At 45.6% G+C, this 22,495-nt stretch overlaps 1 protein-coding gene and 1 long non-coding RNA gene across 7 annotated transcripts in view; one reads left to right on the forward strand and one right to left on the reverse strand.

The window, feature by feature from the left end:
• The window catches only part of FOXN2 (forkhead box N2), a 54,999-nt gene extending 37,251 nt beyond the window's left edge, over positions 1-17,748 (reverse strand). The window contains exon 1 of one of the 5 annotated variants that reach the window (XM_077335058.1): positions 17,620-17,748. The gene's annotated coding sequence lies outside the window, so the exon portion shown is untranslated. Of the gene's footprint in view, positions 1-17; positions 949-17,123; positions 17,328-17,619 lie in introns of those variants that run through there. The other 4 variants (XM_077335048.1, XM_077335018.1, XM_077335009.1 and 1 more) reach the window with 4 other exon arrangements.
• LOC143836160 (uncharacterized) overlaps positions 15,898-22,495 on the forward strand; it is a 41,478-nt gene continuing 34,880 nt past the window's right edge. Inside the window, exons 1-2 of one of the 2 annotated variants that reach the window (XR_013230534.1) lie at positions 15,898-16,027; positions 21,452-21,521. This is a non-coding gene — a long non-coding RNA (uncharacterized LOC143836160). Of the gene's footprint in view, positions 16,028-17,803; positions 17,909-21,451; positions 21,522-22,495 lie in introns of those variants that run through there. The other variant, XR_013230531.1, reaches the window with a different exon arrangement.

Genomic DNA, 22,495 nt, shown 5'->3' on the forward strand with positions numbered 1-22,495 from the left:
TAATCTGCCTTTATTACCTTAAGCGTTATTGTTCCCAAATACAGTCCTAAGGGAAACCAACTGGATTGTTGTCATTGTGTAGATCCATCTGTCTGCTGCAGCCTCCAGCATAATGATGAGGCAGTGAAGCCATTCTGGGTTGCCATGGCTATATATTTATTTATTGTGTGGGACAACCAATTTTGTGAATGTAGCTCATCCCTCCACTGCACGGGGGGGGGGGGTGGAAACCTTTCAAAATGTTTAAACCATGATACACTGGCAAAACCATTCACTCAGGAGGGAGAGGGGGAGAAAATGCTGAAGGGCAGTACTACAGATCAATTCTCAATCTAGCCACCTGAAGAAAATGCTGAATGAACAAGTATACATGGATGGGCAATTTGCAAATTCTATGTGCTTCAAGCTGTGAACGTCTTATAAAGATCATTTCTGTCCCTACATATCATCAACGTTTAAATAGGGAAACAGAACACCCTCTTATTTATTCAGGTATGTGGACCCTGCTTTTTTCTCTACAGCTTGGGACCCTCCAAAACATCTAATTCCAGTCTCCTCTCTTCTTCCACTTTATCCTCACAATCCCCACCCATGAGATAAATTAGGAGTTTTTTGGGGGGGTCCCCCCTGCATATTTTTCTCTGTGGTGCTTCTGGTGGCAGAATGTACAGTTGCATGAAATATATTAGCATAGAGTAGATTGCTTGAGTAGATTGGCCCTCAAAGATATGCTGTAGAAGGGATACTTTTTGGAAGACTATATGGCCTTTAGATTAAGACAGAATTTGGGACACTGTCAGTCAAATCATAAAGGATTGTAACATTTTTATGTTTTCACCTGGAATTCAGCAGAATGGTACCCGTCCCGGGGACGGGTTTTTGTTTTTTTTAAGCAAACTGCCTGGAGCAACAAACAGGCGTTAAATTGTGCAGGCAAAGGACCCCCCCCCCAGTTACAAAACACAAAGCATGCCTCTATAAAGCCCTCCCCCCAAAATCAGGAACAAGATTAATATTTAAAAGATCCAAGGCTTGTGGTTCCAAAAGGGATGGCATTATAAAAAGCACTATGCATCTAGGATTAGGATTAGATGCATAGGCATTTCAATTGAGAAGTTCTACTTTTAAATAATTAGCTGTAATTGCAGGTCCTTTAAAATATGGAGAAAGGTGATTGGCTACCTGGCTTGATTGACAGGTGGAGGAGAGTCGCGTGTAAAGCGTGTTGCTCTCTTCCGCCATTTCAAGCAGGCACGCGGCATGCTAAGAAGTGGGAAAAGGCAGCAGACCAAAGCAAAAGAGCCAGAAGGTGAGGAACGGGCAGAGGCACGTTATTTTTTGCCGTTACACCATTTTGCTGGCGTAATGCTATTTTTTCAATGTGCGGAAGGACCCACAAAATTGAATGAAGTTCCTTTCTTGTTAAGGTTAGGTTTGCTTTTACTTTGGTATTGACCACTGATATCAGTGCTCAGTCAGAATAGTTTTATCAGTGCTGCGGTGAGACCAAGGTCACCCAGCTGGCTGCATGTGGAGGAGTGTAGAATCAAACCTGGCATGCCAGATTAGAGGTCTGCACTCCTAACCACTACACCAAACTGGCTATTTCTTCTGAACATACTATGAGTCCAGAGACACCTTTAAAATCAACCAAGTTTCTGGATAACCCTCTGCTCAGGTAGGTAGGCTCGTGGCTTCCCCCACTGAAGTAGTAGAAGAAGAAGAGTTGGTTCTTATATCCAGCTTTTCTCTACCCGAAGGAGGCTCAAAGTGGCTTAGAGTCGCCTTCCCTTTCCTCTCCCCACAACAGACACCCTGTGAGGTGGGTGAGGCTGAGAGAGCCCTGATATCACTGCTTGGTCAGAACAGCTTTATCAGTACTGTGGCAAGCCCAAGGTCACCCAGCTGGCTACATGTGGAAGAGGAGCGGGAAATCAAACCTAGCTTGCCAGGTTAGAGGTCTGCACTCCTAACCACTACACCAAATTGGCTCTACAACGTCCATCCCAGGAAAATTGTCTCCTAAATCCAGTTATATGAAATAGTGAGAATAGATTAGAGAGAGAGAGAAGAGCACAATTGTATATGTATACGTTTATGTATATGTATAGTAACTCGTATTTCTCATATGATGCATGCATTGTAGCCATGAGATGCAAGGATTATCTGGCAGGCTGGCTACAAATGTTCAGAGGTTGTTTTGCCATTTCCTACTTCCATGTCATGACCTCTAGTGTTCCTTGGAAGAACTCCCACCCCAATTGTTGGAGGTCTCCTATTCAAATACTAGCAAGGATCCACCCTGCTTAGCTTCCAAGATCTAATGGGATCAGGCTTGCCTGGGCTATCCAGATCAGAGCACAGTAACTGTTGAAAGGAAGGCATCTCTGAGCATGTGCAGGGTGCCTTCCTTTCACAGTAACTGGTGACAGGAAGGCACCCTGCATGTGCTCAAAGGAAGGTTTTTTTACAACTTTGCCTGATTCAGTGCGGTGGACTTCAACCTTTCTACACCCACCTTTAAACTCCTGGATGAGCATGGGACATCATACTTATGCAAAAAGGGAGAGGGGCCAAAGTTATGACTTCACTGGTATTGAGGGTAGGACTGTGGGCAATAGACCAAGAGAACCAGGAACAAGAGACCTAAACCAGCCGAAACTGGTGTACCATAGTGAAGAACAAGTCGCAACAGGCAGGTTTACAGACTCCACCTCACTATTATAGTAGCTCCCACCAGTCATCCAATTCTTCTTGCCTGTGCTTGTGATAAGAAGTATTCCTGCCCACAAGAGAGCTCCATGCCACAAATGCTGGAAGACTGGCTGGGAGTGGCCAGAACAAGCTGTGCTAGATGAAGAGAAAGGGAGGGGAAGGAGGCTGTCTCTGAACCTGTCTGTGCCTAGAAAAGAACCCTCTCCAAGCCCGAGCAACCTCACACTCCACTGCTTATTATAGTATATGCACGAAGAGGGCCAGGAAACATGGCATCTTCACTCCCTATGCTATCCCTCTTCCTTTCTGGTCAATGCGTTCATTGCTATTTTTATGCCTTTGTGTGCATTACAATTGTTTAATATTTGTTTTGGGCTCACTATTGGCTTGTTTCAGTTCATTCAACCCTTCATTACCTGAAGTCTACAAAAGCTCAAATTCAGACTAAGAATCTATATAGCTTTCAGAAACCGATCCTGACTGTGGTGGAAAGTCCCATAGTTGACTGATGGAGACCTCATTGGCTTTTCAAGGCAATATACATTCAGAGCTGATTCGCCATTGCCTGCCTCTGCATCTTCCATGGAAGTTGTGATCCAGGGCCAAGGTCAGGCTAGCCTGGGCTATCCAGGTCAGGACTAGAGAGAATTAATTTGAGTCAAGTTAGTGTGCCAAGTTTTGCAGCAGCCTATAAATAAAATATAGGATCAAGGCAGATAATTTTGTGTTCATTTCCTTATCACACTTGTAGTCTGGTTCAACTAAGAAACTAGTTCCAGGCAGTTCATGAAATTCACTTCCAGTTAAGTATGCACAAGACTGCAGTCTGTAATGAAGAAACATTAACAAAGAGTTCAGTGATATAATAAAGGGTTTGGTATTATTGTTGCTTCTTAATTATATTTATAGGAACATTCACATTCTCAGCTTTTATTCTAAAAAAACGAAACACTGGCCATACCTGGGCGAAATCATCCAAGGATAGGTTACATCTCTGATCGCTCAGGTAGGGCTATTCAAATTCAAGTGGATGGCCCTACCTGAGTGACCAAGGACTGGCCTTTTCAGGTTCTGGATAACCCTCTGCTCAGGTAGGTAGGCTTGTGGCTTCCCCCACTGAAGTAGAAGAAGTAGAAGTAGAAGTAGAAGTAGTAGTAGTAGTAGTAGTAGTAATAGTAGAAGAAGAAGAAGAAGAAGAAGAAGAAGGAGTTGGTTCTTATATGCAGCTTTTCTCTATCCGAAGGAGGCTCAAAGTGGCTTAGAGTCGTCTTTCCTCTCCCCACAACAGACACCCTGTGAGTTGGGTGAGGCTGAGAGAGCCCCGATATCACTGCTCAGTCAGAACAGTTTTATCAGTGCCATGGCGAGCCCAAGGTCACCCAGCTGGTTGCATGTGGGGGGCGCAGAATCAAACCTGGCATGCCAGATTAGAAGTCCGCACTCCTAACTACTACACCAAACTGGCTATTTCTTCTGAACATACTATAAGTCCAGAGACATCTTTAAACGGAGGTCATCTTTGGATGACCTCCGTCGCCAGCTGGATAGAGGCGGGTCGGCACTGCTGGTTCTTCTGGACCTGTCGGCCGCTTTTGACACCGTGGACCACGAACTACTGGTCCACCGCCTCGCCCAAACGGGGATACGGGGCACAGCTTTACACTGGATACGCTCCTTTCTCCAGAACCGGACCCAGAGGGTAGCAGTGGGAGATGAGCGCTCGCGCCCCTACAGACTTCCTTGTGGAGTCCCACAGGGCGCGGTCCTCTCTCCCACATTGTTCAACGTCTTTATGCGCCCTCTGGCCCCGCCGGTGCGGAGTTTTGGGCTGGGTTGCCACCAGTACGCTGATGACACCCAGCTCTATCTCCTCATGGACGGCCGCCCGGACTCTCCCCCGGAACCATTTGCCAGATGTTTGGAAGCGGTGACAGAATGGTTCGAGCAGAGTCGCCTGAAACTCAACCCCTCCAAGACGGAGGTCCTGTGGTTGGGACGTAGGGGGCGGGAACAGGAAGCGCATTTACCCACCCAGGGAGGGACGCACCTTACCATCGCGTCCCAGGCCAGGAATTTGGGTGTGATCATTGACGCCTCCCTGACCTTGGAGGCGCAGGTCAAAAGAGTAGCGGGCCAGGCGTTTTTCCAGCTTCGCCAGGCCCAACTACTAGTGCCCTACCTGTCCCCCGAACACCTAGCCACAGTGATCCATGCAACGGTCACCTCCAGAATAGATTTCTGTAACTCGCTCTACGTGGGCCTTCCCTTGTCCTTGGTCCGGAAATTCCAGCTAGTGCAAAACGCAGCTGCCAGGGTCCTCACTGGTACACCTTGGAGGGCCCACATTCAGCCAGTGCTGAGGCAGCTGCACTGGTTGCCAATTGCTGCCCGGATCCGGTTCAAGGTTTTAACCTTCAAGGCTTTACGCGAGTTGGGATCCACATACCTGAGGGACCGCCTATCGCCCTATGCCCCCCGCAGAGCCTTACGTTCTGCGGGAGAAAATCTGCTGGTCGTTCCCGGCCCCAGGGAAGCACGCCTGGCCTCGACCAGGGCCAGGGCCTTTTCGGTCCTGGCCCCTACCTGGTGGAATGAGCTCCCGGGAGAGCTGCGGGCCCTGCAAGATCTTCCATCATTCCGCAGGGCCTGCAAGACGGAGCTCTTCCACCAGGTTTACGGTTGAGGCCGAGGCTAACATCTATGCCCCCCCCCCGGGGACCCGGGATTGAGATTGGGGATTAGTACCATCAGTATCCCCTCTCCACCTGTTTGTAGTAGGAGGGGGAGGTTGATTAGCCTATCTTGCCAGGTTAGCTTGCTAACCGATAATGTTATATTGTAATTGTTGTTGAGGGATTTTAATGGATTTTATTGGGGGTTTTAAAATGTTGTAACCCGCCACGAGCCGTAAAGGAGTGGCGGGCAATAAATCGAAAGATGATGATGATGATAATAATAATAATAATATCAACCAAGTTTCTTCTAGTCATAAATGTTCATATGTATGCACAAAAGGGTATACCCAGAATAAAACTTTGGTCTTAAAGATGCCACTGGACTAAAACTTTGTTCTGCTGCTTCAGACCAACACGGCTTCCTACCTCAAAGACTTTCTTCTGTTTCTGCATGATAGTAGTATATAAAAGGAAGATCTTAATAGCTGGGTTTAGTAACAATGCTGAGATTTAACTACTCTGGAAAAGTATACAAGTTGAAAACAAAGCACTAACAATATCCCAATGGGTAAAAACTAAGATACATGAGTACAGCAGTTTACATTTCCAACTCTAAAACCATATATAGTTGTAATTATTGTTTGAATAAAACAAAGACATATTTTACTTTTAAATTCATGCATATCCCAAAGGATAATTTCACATGCTGAGCTATGCATAATGCATTTAACATTTAAGCACTACTTTTTTTTCCCCCCAGAAGGTTCGTTTCTGGCAGCTTTGTGTGGTGGAGTGCGGCAAGAGAAGGTATTACATGCCTGAGAGCTCAAAGGTTGTAGGCTGATTACTTTCCCTTTTGACTGCTGTCAAATATTGTCAAAGTTGTCATCCCCACATATCACACGCCCCCTCCCTCTTATGGTATCATTTGTTTACAAGGCTTACTAGTCGTGCAGAAACTGGAGGAGGAGGGCAAGGCTTCCAGAAGGAAGGATAATCTTCCAGGAAAAGCTAGAGATCCCCTTGGACCAGAGAAGAGGTTCTGCTGATAGGTGACACAAAAGTGGCATTCAGATGTTCCTGCTGCTGGGGATGACTACTGGGTACCTGTTTAGCCTTCCTTCTCAATATGCCTCTATGCTTCCTCATGGGAGGGTAGGGTTGCCAGCTTCAGGCTGAAAAATATCTGGCATTTTTTAGAGTAAAGTCTAAGAAAGTTGGGATTTGGGGAGGGGAGGGACTTCAATGGGACATAATGCCATTTAATCCACCTTGTACAGCAGCCATTCTCTCCAGGTGAACTAATCTCAGTTGCTTGGGGATCAGTTGTAATAGCAGATCTCCAGCCACCACCTGGAGGCTGACAACCCTACAGGTGAGGGTGGAGGTGTAAACTCCAAAAAACGAGAAGGCTTGAAGAATTTTTTAAAAACACCAGAAATTGTAGGTAAACTTAAATATGTACAATACTAATTTTCCTATACTATAGCATTTGTATATTTAATTTTTACCAGCTGAGAGATTTTTTGAATAATAAAAGTTGAAAGAAGTACAGATTCTGTAGTAAACCAAAGAAAATGCATTATTTGGACAGAAACATTTATATAATCACACTAGGTAGGTCTGTCAGCTTGTCTGAATATTAAGGTAAACATTATAGCATTGAAAACAATCAACGCTTTCAGAATGCATTAGCCTTAAATACATTCTAGAACAAGATTACCAATATTATTTGCATTGAAACAAAAATGTTATTGAAAATGTATGTTTTTTTAAAAAAACATACTATACATTTTAAGTAAAACCTTGTCTTTCTTCAACTGATCTTTAAAAAGTTGAGAAGTTTTTCCCATGTTCCCCAACTTTTCCCATTGGACATTCTCCCACCAGGCCATCACATCCCTAGCAGGACAGCATTTATTTATTATTTTATTAACTCGCTTCAAAGCCCGTTCCTAAGAACGGGTCTTGAAAGGGTCCCCTCCCCTGGCCCCTGGCCAGGCAGCTTAAGGTGGCTTTGGGCTGCAGCTTGCATCCGGATCAAGTGGGGTGGGTGGGGGCTGGCCTGGGGCCAGAGCTCCTTAGCCCAGGCTAGCAGGCCAAGAGGCCCTCATTAGCAGGCCCTCCACCACGACCCTGGGCCCAAGGCCCTCTCCCCTTACCTGCTGCTGGCTCCAGGCACTGAGGTGCGTCTGAGAGCAAAGAGGCTAGAGTCCAGGGACGAAGGGCGGGAGCTGCAGGGGCAGGGCCAATCAGGGTGCAGTCACAAAGCTGGCTGCACCGATTGGCCCTATTCCAACTTGGACAGCCGGACATGTTCCAACACCCCAGGCTGTTTCACAAATATATAGAGGAACCATGGATAAGGATTAGATTTATAGACTGTCCTGTGCCAGTAGTGTGGCTCAGTGGCTTGGGTTGCCAGGTACATGAGGGTCAGTTTCCAGGAGCTTTTTGATGTAATGACATCACCCACAAGTGGTGCCGGCATGTCAGAGATGTCGGGAGGATGGGGATGGACACGCTCTGGCTTTTAGGCAAAATATGGTAGAATGTTCTTTAAACTACAGAATTTTGCCCCAAAACCAAAGCACCCTCCATCTGATGACCCAGGCATACTAATAGACCTGGCAGCCCTATCAGTGATAGAACATATGCCTGGCATGCAGAAGAACCCAGGTCCACTCCCTGATGTGTAGGACCTCAACCTGAGGCCCTGGAGTGTCACTGATGGTTTGAGTAGATGACACTGCCTTGATGGATCAAGGGTCTTATTCAGTATAAGGCAGCTTCATGTATGTTCCAATTGTTCAGATTTGATATTATGAGACTTTGACTCAATCAGGACCTCAGGCAGAGATTCAGATTCATCCTACCTTGCAATTTCATCAACTATGTGAGTAATCCACACCCACTCTGACTGGATCATTTACTCTTTCTTCGACCTTCATTTAATATGTGGCCATCATTAATGCATCCCATCCAAGCGTTGGGAACTGGGCCTTCAGGCCTCTGTCTATAATAACTCCCCTGCCCCTCCCTTCTACTGTCTGTAGCTTTTGGTACCTTTCTGCCAAGTGAATACAGCATGTATTTGACAAAATGGATTCTAATTCATAAAAGCTTATCAATATAATAATAATAATACAACAAAGAGTTTTTAAGGCGCAGGAAGATTCTTTGTAGTATAGCAAAGCTTCCTCTATGGGCCACCTGCGATCACTAATTTGTATCTGAAAATGGGATAAGTAACAAACCAGCTGGTGTTTATAAAGTCTCAGTGGCATAGTTCTCATAATCATGATCTAAGATTATGTGACCCATTAAATGACTGGTTGAATGCCCAGCCCCATGTCACAGTCTCTAACATATCCATGCCTATGTATCCATTTCATACAGCTAGGGCAATATTTCAGCACTCTGAAAATCACTGGCAAGCTTTCAAGAAGCCAGATTTGCAGCAACAGAGGGAGGGGGAGATAAAATCCATCATCACCATCATATTTTAAAGTCCCTGAGATTTCTTCCAATCCTACTAAACTTTTTGAGAGCATCATATGCCAAGAATATTCCAGGAGGTACAGGAATGTGGTCCTGACTCCTGAATATCTTCTCTAGAAGTACACTTCATTCCTAGTATGATACCAAGATGTAGAATTGATCCTAATACAAAAAAATTGTGTGCAGAGTATGTGATCTACCTAAGTGCTAAATATCTAAGAAGAGTTGGTTCTTACCTACCCGAAGGAGGCTCAAAGCGGCTTACACTCGCCTTCCCATTCCTCTCCCCACAACAGACACCCTGTGGGGTGGGTGAGGCTGAGAGAGCGCTGATATCACTGCCCGGTCAGAACAGTTTTATCAGTGCCGTTGCGAGCCCAAGGTCACCCAGCTGGCTGCATGTGGGTGAGCGCAGAATCGAACCTGGCATGCCAGATTAGAAGTCCGTACTCCTAACCACTACACCAAACTGGCTCTCTAATAATGGGACCTTGAAAATAGACCAATTCCCCCAATTCCTAGACCATTAATGGGACATTGTAAATAAACCACCACCACCCCATATTCCTAGTCCATTAAGTGTACCTGCCTGCAGGTTAGAATTAGAACAATTTTTCCAAAAATAAATTACTTTCTCACTAGCACACCCACACACACTCATGGAATGATAAAAATTGCCTCTGAAAATACAAACGATTCTGTGAAGGCATTTAGAGTGACAATATCACTAGATAAGAATAACAGAATTCATATGTATCAAATACACCAAGGAAACAGAAGGAAACTGCCTGGTAGCTCACCTCTGTGTTGTCTAGAAAGAGCTGAAAGATCAGACAACACAATGCAGGACGAAACAAGAGAGGTGAAAAAGGGAAGTCATATGATAAAAAAATTCTGGTTTGACTTCCCACACTCCAAATTTCAGTTTCTCTAAAAACATCTGCTGTACAATGGTCTACTCTGCCATAAGATGCATTTCTTCTTTTCCACAATTACAGCTATTTTGCCTTGTAAGAGACTGAGGAAAGCTTATAGACATTTAAGACATAAAAGCTATGTGTGTAATGTTCTGGAGTGATGCAACAAGATTTCAAAGGCCCCTTCACCCTAAAGTCTCTTCTTAAACTTCCAGTCACTATTTCCAAATCACTAGTTGCCTTAAGTCACAATGTGGAAATATTCTATTTTCTTTGTTTAAAGAGATTTAAAAATATTCAGAGAAAGGAAATCCAAGACCAGGGCCAGCTCTTCACATTAAGGGGTTTTTCCTCAAGATTGTTGAGACCTAGTGTCGGAACAAATGCAACTTCTTGGTCCAAAGCTACAGTCAGACCTGCAAACCTGATAAGTTGCTTGAGGAGACTCAGTGCTGTCCAGAACAGTTTGAAATCCACAAGCCTAGGAAAAGTAGGAACTATTAGATGAAAAGGATGTTGGATTTTAGGATGTTGTAACCCGCCACGAGCCGCAAGGGAGTGGCGGGGAATAAATCTAATAATAATAATAATAATAATAATAATAATAATAATAATAATAATAATAATAATAATAATAATAATAAAGCAGAGACACAATAATCCACATGGTCAGAAGTCATGGGAATCAACCTACCCTTTCAAATAAGTCCTCAAAAGGAACTTGGCCACAGAAATGTTTACTAGATTTTTCACCCATGTAACACCACCTCTCAGTTGGAAACCATATATCATCACCTTGTATAGCCCAATGGAGGGGCATCAGCTCCACTTACTGTATCTCAAAAACAGCAATAAGATATTGCAGAGCTGGAAACAACCAGGACAACCAAGATAAATAAGGGATTGGAGCTTCCTTCCTACGAGAAAAGTCTGGAGAATCTGGGACTTCCCACATTAGATGAAAAACAAACAAGTGGGCGGGTGACAGATCTGCACCATTAAGCATGTTACAGACAAAGTGGATAAAGATAACTGTCTTCCTTTCCTATAATACTAGAATTTGGGAGCACCCACTTGAACTGATGGACAAAATCAGTTAAACTTAGTAAGTTGTTAAGTTGTGATGGAATTCACTACCAGTAGATGCAATGATGAATACTAGTACAGATGCCTTTAAAAATGGATTGGACACAGTCACAGAGAATATATTGATCAGTGGCTATAAGCCATGAGGAGGACTCAAGGGAATATCCATATCCAAAGGCAATAAACCTCTAAATATTAGAGAAGGCAACAACAGAGCAGGCCTATATGCCCTGCTTGTTGACCTTCTGGGACAAAACGCCATTGTGTGAAACAGGATGCTGGACTAGATGGACTGCTGGTCCAATCTAGTAGGGCTATTCTACACCAGAGCACACCATACAAATCATCTGTAGCCAAGCCCTGTGATACAACCACACTTACTCTAGCTGTTTGAACACAGACTCAAACTTTTTATATAACTGAATTTCTGAAACCTCAGTGGTAAGGAGAAAAATCAAAAAGGCCAGACTAGTAAACTGGGACAGACTTCAATAGGACAGGACCCAAACAACAATTCATTTAGCTACAGTTCCATTCTAAAACCATTCCAAATTGTGATCAGTGACAGTCTATTCTGGACAATTCTCTCTCACAGGCCTTAGGCAGGAATAGGCCTTTACTTGTTTTCAAACGTTATATACCGGTAAAATGGAACTTCATAACAGAAACATTAGTCCCACAGACTGAACCTTGTAACCTTACTTAGATGCCCGCTCTGTTCTCTGACCGTATAACTATTTAGGGAACACCATTACATTACCTGAAAGCAGTTACCTCACTGGGGGGCTTGTTTACCTCACATCCTGCAATATGATACATTCAATCACCTATCAGCAATATTCTTCTGCTGTCTACACAGGACACATATGTCAGTATACACAAAACAGCAAATGTATACGAATCTATCAGAAAAATGAATTATCTTCCAAATTACAAAATTACTGCTGTTCCCAAAAAAAGGTTTATTCGCAATAAGTGAGCAAAGTGGTTATCAAAAGTCTGATTTAGACTCGTGAATCTCCCAGTCTCCGCACAGATAAACAACACTGAAAGATGGCAAGTTCTGGTGCAGTCATATGCAGTTACTCCAGCCTAACCCTGTTTATTTTTTTATTTTGATTTCTAGGCTGCCCCTCCCCGCAAGAGGGCTTGGGGTGGCTTATACAATGTATAAACAACATTAAAATCATGTTAAAATCATAGAATTTAAAAATTTAACCTTCTTCACTGATTCTACAGCCTCCATGTCTCTTCTATCATTCTGCCTGCATCCATAGTAGATTCTATTAACTTTAGTAGGATTGTAGAGGAGTAATTGTGCAGAGGATTTTACTGCTAATTGACTAAACTTTTTGATCAATTATAAACATAATCAAAGTACATGGCAGGTTTTTTTAAAGTTAAATATAAATATCAAATAGACAAAACTATAGCTGGCAGACACTGTTTTAGAACAGGTATTCTTCCTCTTCTTTTGCTCGGGAAGGAATGCTTCCTCCAAGATGGTACTTGCAGTGAAAGTGCATTATCACTCTAAGGTAGGTGACTTTTTCCCCTTCTGAACAATTGTTTCATTTGTATGCACATTTACAAGGAAGTTACTGATCAGTTAATTAAAAAGCATGCCTAATTAACTGCTCTTTAGTGGTAGCTTTACATTTGAGCATCTTGTGTAATATGCAGACATATGTGAAAATTGCTGGACAAGCTTGAACATGCAAAAATTAAGTTTTTTAATCAGCTGAGACAGCTATGAAAGGTTTTTATTTGTACATCAGCTTGCATAGATTTTCTACAACCCACGATTAGATGTGATGTACATGAAAGGGCATTATTTGTCCTCCATCCCTTATTATGATAGTGTTCTTTCCTCTAACAGATGAATGGCTCCTGCACTTGCTGGAAGACAAAATGCATGGCTGGTTCAAGGTACACTCACTGCTTCCTATCACATTATCAGAAGCCAGGATGGTCCCACAACACTGTCCGCTGGGAGTACGTTAAGCCTCTTCAGATTCAGCACTGAACTGCTGGAAGAATCAGTCCGGTGGCTTGACTGCAGCCATGACCCTGGGAGATCGTCAAACTTCACAGAATGAGAAAACTCATCTGTGAGCAAAGGTAACACAAAGCAGACAATGGCCATGCAATCTTTTGTTATGCAGGCAGTATGAAGAGCAATACTGAAATAACTCAGTGTGGTGGTTAGTGTGTCAGACTACGACCTGGGAAACTTGGGTTCAAATCTCAACTCTGCACTAGGTGACCTTGGGCCAGTTATTCTCTATTAACCTAACCTACCTAACATAGTTGATGTGAGGGCAGGACCACAGAAACCTGAGTTCCTTGGTGGAAAGGCTAGATAAAAATGCCTGGATAGATAGGTTTTCTAACTTAGTTTAGCAGAAGCTCATTATAAGTACGTTTGTCTTGTGGTACGTGCCTTAGAAAACGGTCCTTAAACTCTTGCAATAACAAGCTTCAACATCTGGAGGGGAGGAGATGAAAGAGAGAAGAGGATGAAGCACATTTAGTTTTTGCTACAAAAAATTTACACAGCTATCCTTCTGGAATTTCTATATATTTTCAAATGCAACCCCCAAAGCACTACAGCACATCATGGGCACAAATCAAAGTGAGATACTGACAGGTGCAACTTATACAATCTGTTAAAACCTTGGCCCAAACAGACGGTCTACATAACATCCTGGTGGTTATTGCACATATGCCACTCTGTCTCCAGCATCTATATGTAAAAGATTTTAGGAAATAAATGAAAGAAAAGGGTCCTTTCTGTGCTTGCAAAAATCCAGTGGTCACCACTGAACAAGTTGGCCTGACGCAGTATGATGCAGGTTCCTACGCTTATTCCAGGAGTGAGAAGCATCTGAACAGACTGAAAGAACAGGTGTGCTCTTACCAGGAGTTTACCACTGCTTTACTTCTAAAGCAACCATTGTATGTTCTAATACTGAAAGAAGATTCACACTTCAGTCAATGGGTTAGAGCTTAAGCAATTCCTTGTAATAGTTCCTCTTCCTTCCACAAACATGTCCAGCTTCATTAAGATTGTATGTAAATTACCAACACAATATGTAAAGCTAATAGGAAGCAGGGGGGAATACCTGGTATTCAGGTGTAGTCTCCTTTCATAACATTCAAGGAGTCACTCCCCCTAAGCCCAAATCCCCTCAATTTTCAAAATGTTTACCTCAAAGGTTCTTCAAGGAACAAGTAGATGGCATCTTAAAATTATGCCACTGATAATTCAAAAATGCATTTTTAAAATTCAGAATATTCAGAATGTTATGTTATATTATTTCAGACCAATACATCACCCACCTCCTACTGTAAACTTTGCCCTAACATGGATAGCCCAAGCTAGCTCAATCTCATCAGATCTCCTAAACTAAGCAGGATCTGCCCTGATCAGTATTTGGGAGGGAGACCCACCAAGGAATCCCAAGGTTGCTATGCAGAGGCAGATGATAAGCCATCTCTGAACATATGATCACCATGAATCGGCTACCACTTGATGGTACTCTGCCAACACTTAAACTACTACTTTCCCCATTCATATTCAGACCAGTAGAAATAGTAGGCTGCTCTATATTAAATAGATTTTATAATGGTTCTTAAATTGTGAGCTTATGTAGGTTTGGCCATGCCCCCCCCCCAAAAAAACAACAACATACAGTTCTTTGATCTGCTGATTTCTAGGCAACCTTATCTCAGTCAAGGGTCTGTTCTGTCCCTATCTCCTATAAATAGGATTGCCAGCTCTGGGTTTAAAAAACTGGAGAATTTGGGGGTGAAGCCTGAGGAAGGGGGACATCAATGAGGTATAACGCCATGGAGTCCACTTCCCAAAGTGGCCATTTTCTCTGGGTGAATTAATCTGTTGCCTGAAGATCAGTTGTAAAAGTGGAAGATCACCAGCTACCACCTGGAAGTTGGCAACCCCACCTATGAATTTATGTGTACAGACTGTGTTTTCTTTTTCTCCCTAGAAGGAATGCAAGATGCACTCTGAAAATAGAGTAAAAGTGAATTATGTTTAAGGACAGAATTGGTGAACTTCCTTTTGGACTTGTAGACTCTGACCTTCTGTCTTTTTTCCTATGAAAGAAGAACTTGGAACTTGACTCGGATACCAGCTCACTCTTCTCCTGATAGCACCAGGATGAGCATCTTATCAAACTACATGCTCTGGTAGCTTAAAACCTTGAGTGAATTTTTTTCCCTCCCAGATAGAATACAGGAAGGGGAAGGGGCTGTATTAGGATCCTGAAAGCTCCCCTAACACTTCAAACTAGCAATGCATATAATACGTGCAGAAGATTGCTATAAGGGCAGTGAAGATTTTCCAGTGCAAGAGCCCTTCTGGAACAAAACAATGACCCATAAAGTCCAGCGTTCGGTTTCCAACAGTGGTGTGTGGCCACCAAATAGCAAGCGTGCAGTATAATCCAGTTTGTGTAATCCTGCTGCCAATAAGCATACATTTCTATTTCCTTGATTATTATTATTATTTAATTTTTAGACCGCCCTTCTCCCAATAGGTCTCAGGGCGGTTTACAACATAAATAGTTAAAACACAAAAAAACCCCAATTAAAAGTTACATATAACATATAGCGGCGGTGTTCACAATTCTGATCTTAGTTCAGCTGGGTGGAGAGAATAATGTTCAGAAGAGGGTGGCACCAATACGATAGATCTAACCATGATCTCGATGTTAGAGATCTCAATATTGGAGGGGATCCTCTGATGGATTGGTGGGAGAGCTGCCCTGGCCTCAACCATATGCCTGGCAGAAGAGCTCCGTCTTACAGGCCCTGCGGATGACTGATAGGACCCTGGGAACTCAGGAACAGAGATAGGGCAGAAGCAAGCCACACTTTCCACCTGCCTTTGTGCTGGGCTGCTTAGACACAGCCACACGCTGCCAGAGCCGCCAGTGACCCGAGGGCCGCCTCTTCCCGGCGCAGGGCTCTGCCGGCCACGTGGCTGTCACAGTCCCAACCCAAACGGTGGCGACTAAAGCGAGAGAAACAGAACTAGGCAGGGCTGTGGAAACGATGCCGAAAGCAGGGGCGCCGTTCTTGTTTTCTCAAAGCTCATTTATATTGACTGTATGTAAGACCGCGGGGTTCGGTTTGATTTTTGCAATGGGAGAAACCGTGCAAGGAGGGGGGGGGGGAGAATAGCCGGGCGCTCTTTCGAAAACTCCGCACAAGATTTAGCAACAGCTCTCAGGCACTCCCACCCCCGTAGCCGAATGCAAGCGGGCGGGGGAAGAGCAGAGGCAGCCACATGGCGCTCCGGAGGGACACAGGCGCACCAGTCCAGAAGGAAAGGCAAGGCTCGTTTTACTCGCAAATGCAGCAGGCCAAAGGCGGCCGGGAGTTCAGGCGCAAAAGTCACCCCAAAAAGCAGGGCCGGGCGAGAGAGTCGAGCCCCGCCAGCACCACTCCAGGCACGACCTCTCTCCTTCTCCCGCCCGCGCCCCGCGAACAGAGCCCGTGCCCTCCCGGCTGAAGGGACGCCTGGTCCCTCCCCGAGGCTCCTTTCTTTAGCACCCCACCCCCCTCCCGGTTCCTGGTCAGCTTCCTCAGCGCCACTTCCCAGTTTCGCCGGTCCGGCAGAGAGCGCTCCCCGGCTCGCTCCCAGCGCGCGTCCGCCGCCCCCACACGCGCCACGAAGCCTTCGCCAGTCCGGCCAGGCGTCCCGCCCCCTCCCCATTTCGCGAAGGGCAGAATTATCTCTCCCCCACCCCCCTCTCCCGAGGGGCCGCGTTTCTAGTCTCTCTTCCGCTCCCCCTCCCACGTCCCGTCCACGTCCCGAGGAGAAGCCGCCCTCGAGCCCCTCCAACTCAGTCGCGGCCACGACCCCCTGGCACCCGCCCGCCCGCCCGCCCGGCGCACAATGCGACTCCTCCCCCTGGCCCCGCTGCCCGCGCTCCCCGCTCCGAGCCTGGGCCGGCATCGCCACGCCGGCTCTTCCGCCCCACCGCCACCCCCTGCCAGCGGAGCACGCCGCAGCACACGGAGAGGAAGGGCTGGGCTGAGGACACAGGCTAAAAGTAACACACACACACACACCCCAAAAATGTAGGGGGGACACAGCAATGCCCAGCAACCCCAAGGCTGTTCGACGCTAGCCAAGGCATCTGACCCCCCCCCCCAGCTTTCCCCAGAGATAGTTAATAAAGGAAAGGTTCGAACTCACTGTACTCATGAAGCTTGGGAAGGGGGGGGAGAGAAGAGGGGTGGCCACAATATGGCAGCAGCAGTAATAAGGGGAAATATGTCAGAGATCAGCAGCTGCTGCTGCTTGCGGCTGCCTCTGGTTTTCCCTGCCCTGCGCAGCAGCAGCAGCAGCAGCACAACGCCGCCGCCGCCGCCGCCTCCCTCGCAGCCTCCCCATAGCAACAAGGCGCCCAAGCTACTAACTCCGCCTTCTCGGCTTGCATGCAAAGCCCTCTTTGCGCTCAGCAACTTTCTCCTCCCCTAGTTGCAATCAAGCCGCCCCCCTTCCCCGGCTTCTCCTCCTCAGGAGCGGGCGAGCCCATTGCAGGGCAGAGGGGGAGAGCACGTGCTCTCTTGTTCTTGCGGCGGCTGCTGGAGCCGGCGAGTTTTGTTGGGCTGCCTTGTGCCTATACGGCCTTCACGGGGCGCGCTGTTAAGAAAAAGGGCATTAAATTACGCGAAAAGTTCCCACTCACGGTTGGATTCCTTCGGTGATTCAAGTGCGCCTGCGTCAGGGGCGGGGGCGGGCAACTGGAGGATCTGGAAAGTGTGTCACGCGTCTACGGGAGCGCTGACAAAGTTGCGAGCCAGGAAAGGGCTTCCGATTGGGTTAAAATGGGGCAGGGCCCGGCGACTGGGGAGTTTTGCGACGTCACAGATTTTAACCCCATTGGCTTCAGCGGGACTTCAACGTGAGGTTCTGGTTGGTTCGGCTATGGGATTCTCGGCATAATTTTTGGAAGAGGAAGTGTGGGGTTGCATGGGGTGAGCAAGCTGTGGCTCTTCAATGTCCATGGACTACAATTCCCATGAGCCCCTGCCAGCAGCATTCTGGCCCTGCAAAACAGACAACTGCTATTAGTAATTTTCATTCACTGGTGTCACTATATATATATAGTTTGCCAGAAGAGTGAATTAGGTCGGTGCCAACAATAATACCACATCATTAACAACTAGGAGCAGTTATGTATAGCCTCTGTTTCTTACCAAGACTAGAGTGCCTGGTGTCAGTGAATATGATGTAGTAAAATGTATTAAATGCTAAACAATGCAGAAAATGTTATTGTGGAAGTGGAAGACAATGGAGTAAGAGCAGGACAATATGAAGTAGTGTAGGCCACAGTCCCATCCCCTTTATTACAGTACCCTCTTAAACTATTCAGTTGAAATATAGTCTTGTTGCCTTTATAAAATGCCTTCCTCAACAATTCAGTTTTACGTCGATTGCAGTATGACAGAGAGCTTTCCTGATCTCCTCAGACAAGCCATTCTGCACAGCCACAACAGGGAGTACAGCCTTTTGCACAGTGGCACCTGCAGAAGCCCCTGCTCAGATGATCAAAGCTGTCTAAGAGGAGATGTGTTCTTCAGATATGAGGGACCAGAACCAAGAAGGGCTTTGTATGTGACAGCCCTCACGTCAACCTGAACCCAGTAACTAATGGGGGAGCCAATGGTGAGACTGCAGAATGTGTAAAATATGTTTGTTCCACCATTGTGCATGGACATTGTGCCAAGTGGGATTTCTGAGTTGGCTTCATGTAAAGTACATTACAATATTGTAGTGGGTGGCCAGATCAGCCAGGTCAAGAACCATCTTCTGGGCTAAACTTAGCTGGAAGGTGGACGGGGGGGGGGGGGAATTGCAGCTACTGCTACATTAATGAATAGAAGGCTTTCATAGCAGAGATTAGCTGGCTGTTGTGGGTTTTCTGGGCTGTGTGACCATAGTTTGGTAGTTTTAGTCCCTGAAGTTTTAGCAATTACTGGCAAAATGTCAGGAACTAAAACTACTATACCACAGACACATGGCCCAGAAAACCCACAACAATCAGCAGCTACATGAAGTTGCCTTTCCAGCAGTAAAGGAGGGTTCAGTATAAACTTAAGCTCTTAACCAAATCAGAAAGGTTCAGCCGAACCCCATCAAAAGGGGAAGCACAATGTCCCTCAATACCTTAGATTTCCCAACCAGCTTATGGTCATGATTCAGTTTCAATCTGTTCACATTTGTTTGTTTATTACATTTGTATACCGTCCTCCTCTAAGATGCAGGGTGGTTCACATAGAATGTAACAGAACAATACATCAAACTCAGTGATTATAACAAATGAAAGGTTACAGTAATAATACTAAACATTCTACAAGCCCATGGTTGGTTATATCTCTCACATGGGTTCAAGGGAGGTAGGTTCAGGGGCCCAGTGGATGTTGTTTAGTTATGGTCGACCTCCACCAAATGCCTGGAGGAAGAGCTCTCTTTTGCATACCCTGTAGAACTGTTTTAGTTCTGTTAGGGCCCTGATCTCCTGGAGCTCATTCCACCAGGTGGGGGCCAGGTCAGAGAAGGCTCTTGCCCTAGTTGAGGTCAAGCAGACTTCCTTGGGGCCAGGGATCCCTAGCCAGTTGGAGATGGTGGAGCTCAGAGCTCTTTGAGGGGCATAGTCCTTCAGTTAAACTGGGCCCAGACCGCGTATGGCCTTGAAGGTAATTACCAAGACCTTAAGCCTGATCCAGAATTCGACTGATAGCCAGCACAGTTGTTGGAGGATGGGTCAGATGTGGAACCTCCATGGTGTTGTTGGGAGGACCCTGGCCTCCACATTCTGGACCAGTTGAAGTTTCCAGTTCAAAGTTAAGGGTAGACTTGCATAGAGCGAGTTGCAGGGATGCCTAGAGATGCCTAGAGGTGACCATTGTGTGGATCACTGTGGCTAGGTGTTTGGGGGCCAAGTAAGGCCCTAGTAGTTTGGCTTGGCGAAGGTGGTAGAAGGCCAGCTAAGTTACTCTTGTGACCTGGGCCTTCATGGAGAGGGTAGCATCCAGGATCACGCCTAGGTTCCTGGTGGAGTGAGCCATTGATAGCTGCAAGCTGTCCAGAATGGGCAGATGCACTTCCCTTCCTGCCCAGCCACAGGATCTCTCTCTTTGAAGGACTGAACTTCTGATGACTCTGCTTGAGCCTCATCGTCACTGCCTCCAGGCAGCTGGCTAATGCTTCTGGGGGAGAATCAGTCCAGTCATCCATCAGGAGGAAGATCTGGGTGTCATCTACATATTGGTGACATCCCAGCCCGAACTTCCGTACTCATTGGGCAAGAGAGTGCATAAAGATGTTAAATAGAATTGAAGAGAGGACTGCTCCTTGAGGGACTCCACATGTAAGTCGGTAGCGACTTGAAGGCCTCTCTCTTATTGGTACCCTCTGTCCGCAGCCCCGGAGAAAGTAGATCAGCCATTGAAGTGCTGTCCCCTGTATTCTGGCATTGATGAGGAGTTGAGCTAGAAGCTCATAGTTGACTGCTGAACGCTGCCGAAAGGTAATAGTACAAGCAGTGCCTCAGTCCAACTGGTGATGGAGGTAGTCCACCAGGGCAACTAGCGCTGTTTCTACCCCATCGCCAGCCTGGAAACTTGACTGCAATGGGTCTAGGACTGAAGCTTCTTCTGGGAGTGCTGACATTTGGTTTGCGACAGCCCTTTCAACCATTTTTCCCAGAAATACTAGGTGTGAAACGGGTTGATAGTTGTTGGGCTAACATGGGTCCGGAGATGTTTTTTCCAGCAGCGGGCAAACCACTGCCTCTTTAGCCCTTCCGGGAATTCTCCCGTTTCAAGGGAGAGGTTGATTATCTCCTGGAAGGGGCCCCTTATCCTTATATCTGGTGTTTCTATTCTTGATGGGCAGGTGTCGAGTGTGGTTGATCTCGCTGCTGTAAGCATCCTGTCCACTTCAGTCAGCGTGAGTCGTCTGAAGTTATTCAGTGTTTTCTCCAAAGTCAGCCAACGGGCCTCTAGTTCACTTTCTTTGTTTAAGGTTGGAGTGAGGTCATAGTGGAGTGTCGAGATTTTGTCTGCAAAATGACACACAAATGCCTCACAGCTGATATCCAGCTATTGGCTATCCAATCGGCTATAGTTTTGTTGCCCTTCCTCTAGGGCAGTGAGAGATTGAACTATCTTAAACAATTATGCTGGGCATGAGTTAGCAGATGTGATGGTAGTCAACCATACCAATCAGGCCTCACCCACCTCACAGGGTGTCTGTTGTGGGGAGAGGAAAGGGAAGGCGACTATAAGCTGCTTTGAACCTCCTTTGGGTAGAGAAAAGCGGCTTCTTCTTCTTCCTCTTCCTCCTCTTCTTCCTCTTCTTCTTCTACTACTACTACTGCTACTACTACTGAATAAAATCCCACAATGATGATAACTGATCTCTAGCAGCAATCCTTTGGGTCTGGTCCAAAAGGAATGATTTCTGCTAATCCAGAGCATCTCCCCTGATACTTTATTTTATGATTAAATTTATAGACCACCAGTCTCCGCCCAGTCTTCAGATGTTTCAACCAGATGGCATGGTTTACAGTATCAAAGGCTACAGGTAAAGAATATTAAGGAATCTCTGCTTATTCTGTATGTGCTGGCTGTGGATATGCTCCCTTGAGGATCCTGTAATGCTTTGAAGACTAACAGATGTACTTGTTGCATAGATTTTTGTGGTTTAGAATCCACTTTATCACATGCATGAAATGCCATCCTAAATTGGTGAGTTTTGAATACACATAAGTGAAAAGAAAAAAATGTAAACATTAGTGTGTGTGTGTGTGGGGGAACACAATAGTTGTGCTGTTCGAGTTAATATGGGAGCTGGTTACATATGAGAAGTTTGTAATTGGACCACTCCCTACAGGAGTTATCTCACACTAATGGTTGGCCGTTTCTTATGACCATAGTCAAAATATGCTGTTTGTAAATGAGGTCTGCATAGGGTTTTTGCCAACCTCCAGGTAGTGTCTGGAGATTACAACTCATATCCCCTGGAGAAAATGGCAGATTTGAAAGTTGGATTCTGTGTCATGGAAACCTGCTAACATTCCTTGCCTCCCTTCCCCCAAAGGTTTAGCTAGGTATTTATGCTCCAAATTATTAGGGTGAATTTGATGATATCCCTTAATGCACTTTTTGTACAGCCATCAGGAGCAAAAGCTACATACTTAAAAAAAAAACCTAGTCACCGCTTACATATAAACAGATGCACTGATTTCAGTGGAGGGTACTTCCTTCCAGGCTTTCTGACATAAAACATGTTCTCGGACGTTCTCCAGAATCCTCCTTACAAAGCACAGGAATTCCTAGCAAGCATGCAGAGGTTCCTTGACTGACGAGGCAGCACGGAAAGGATTCTCCTGAAGCTAGTTTCTATAGAAACTACTGCTGGAACCTGCCCTAACGACACCCCCCCCCCCCAATAAAGCTTTTGTAAAGCACAAATAGAAAGGATGGGAGCATATCAGGAGAGGCAGCTTGCTATGTAATCTCCCTGGCTGAATTACCCAGATAGACTTTGTTTTGAAG

This window comes from Paroedura picta, chromosome 1, assembly GCF_049243985.1.
Source record: "Paroedura picta isolate Pp20150507F chromosome 1, Ppicta_v3.0, whole genome shotgun sequence".
Lineage (NCBI taxonomy): Eukaryota > Metazoa > Chordata > Lepidosauria > Squamata > Gekkonidae > Paroedura > Paroedura picta.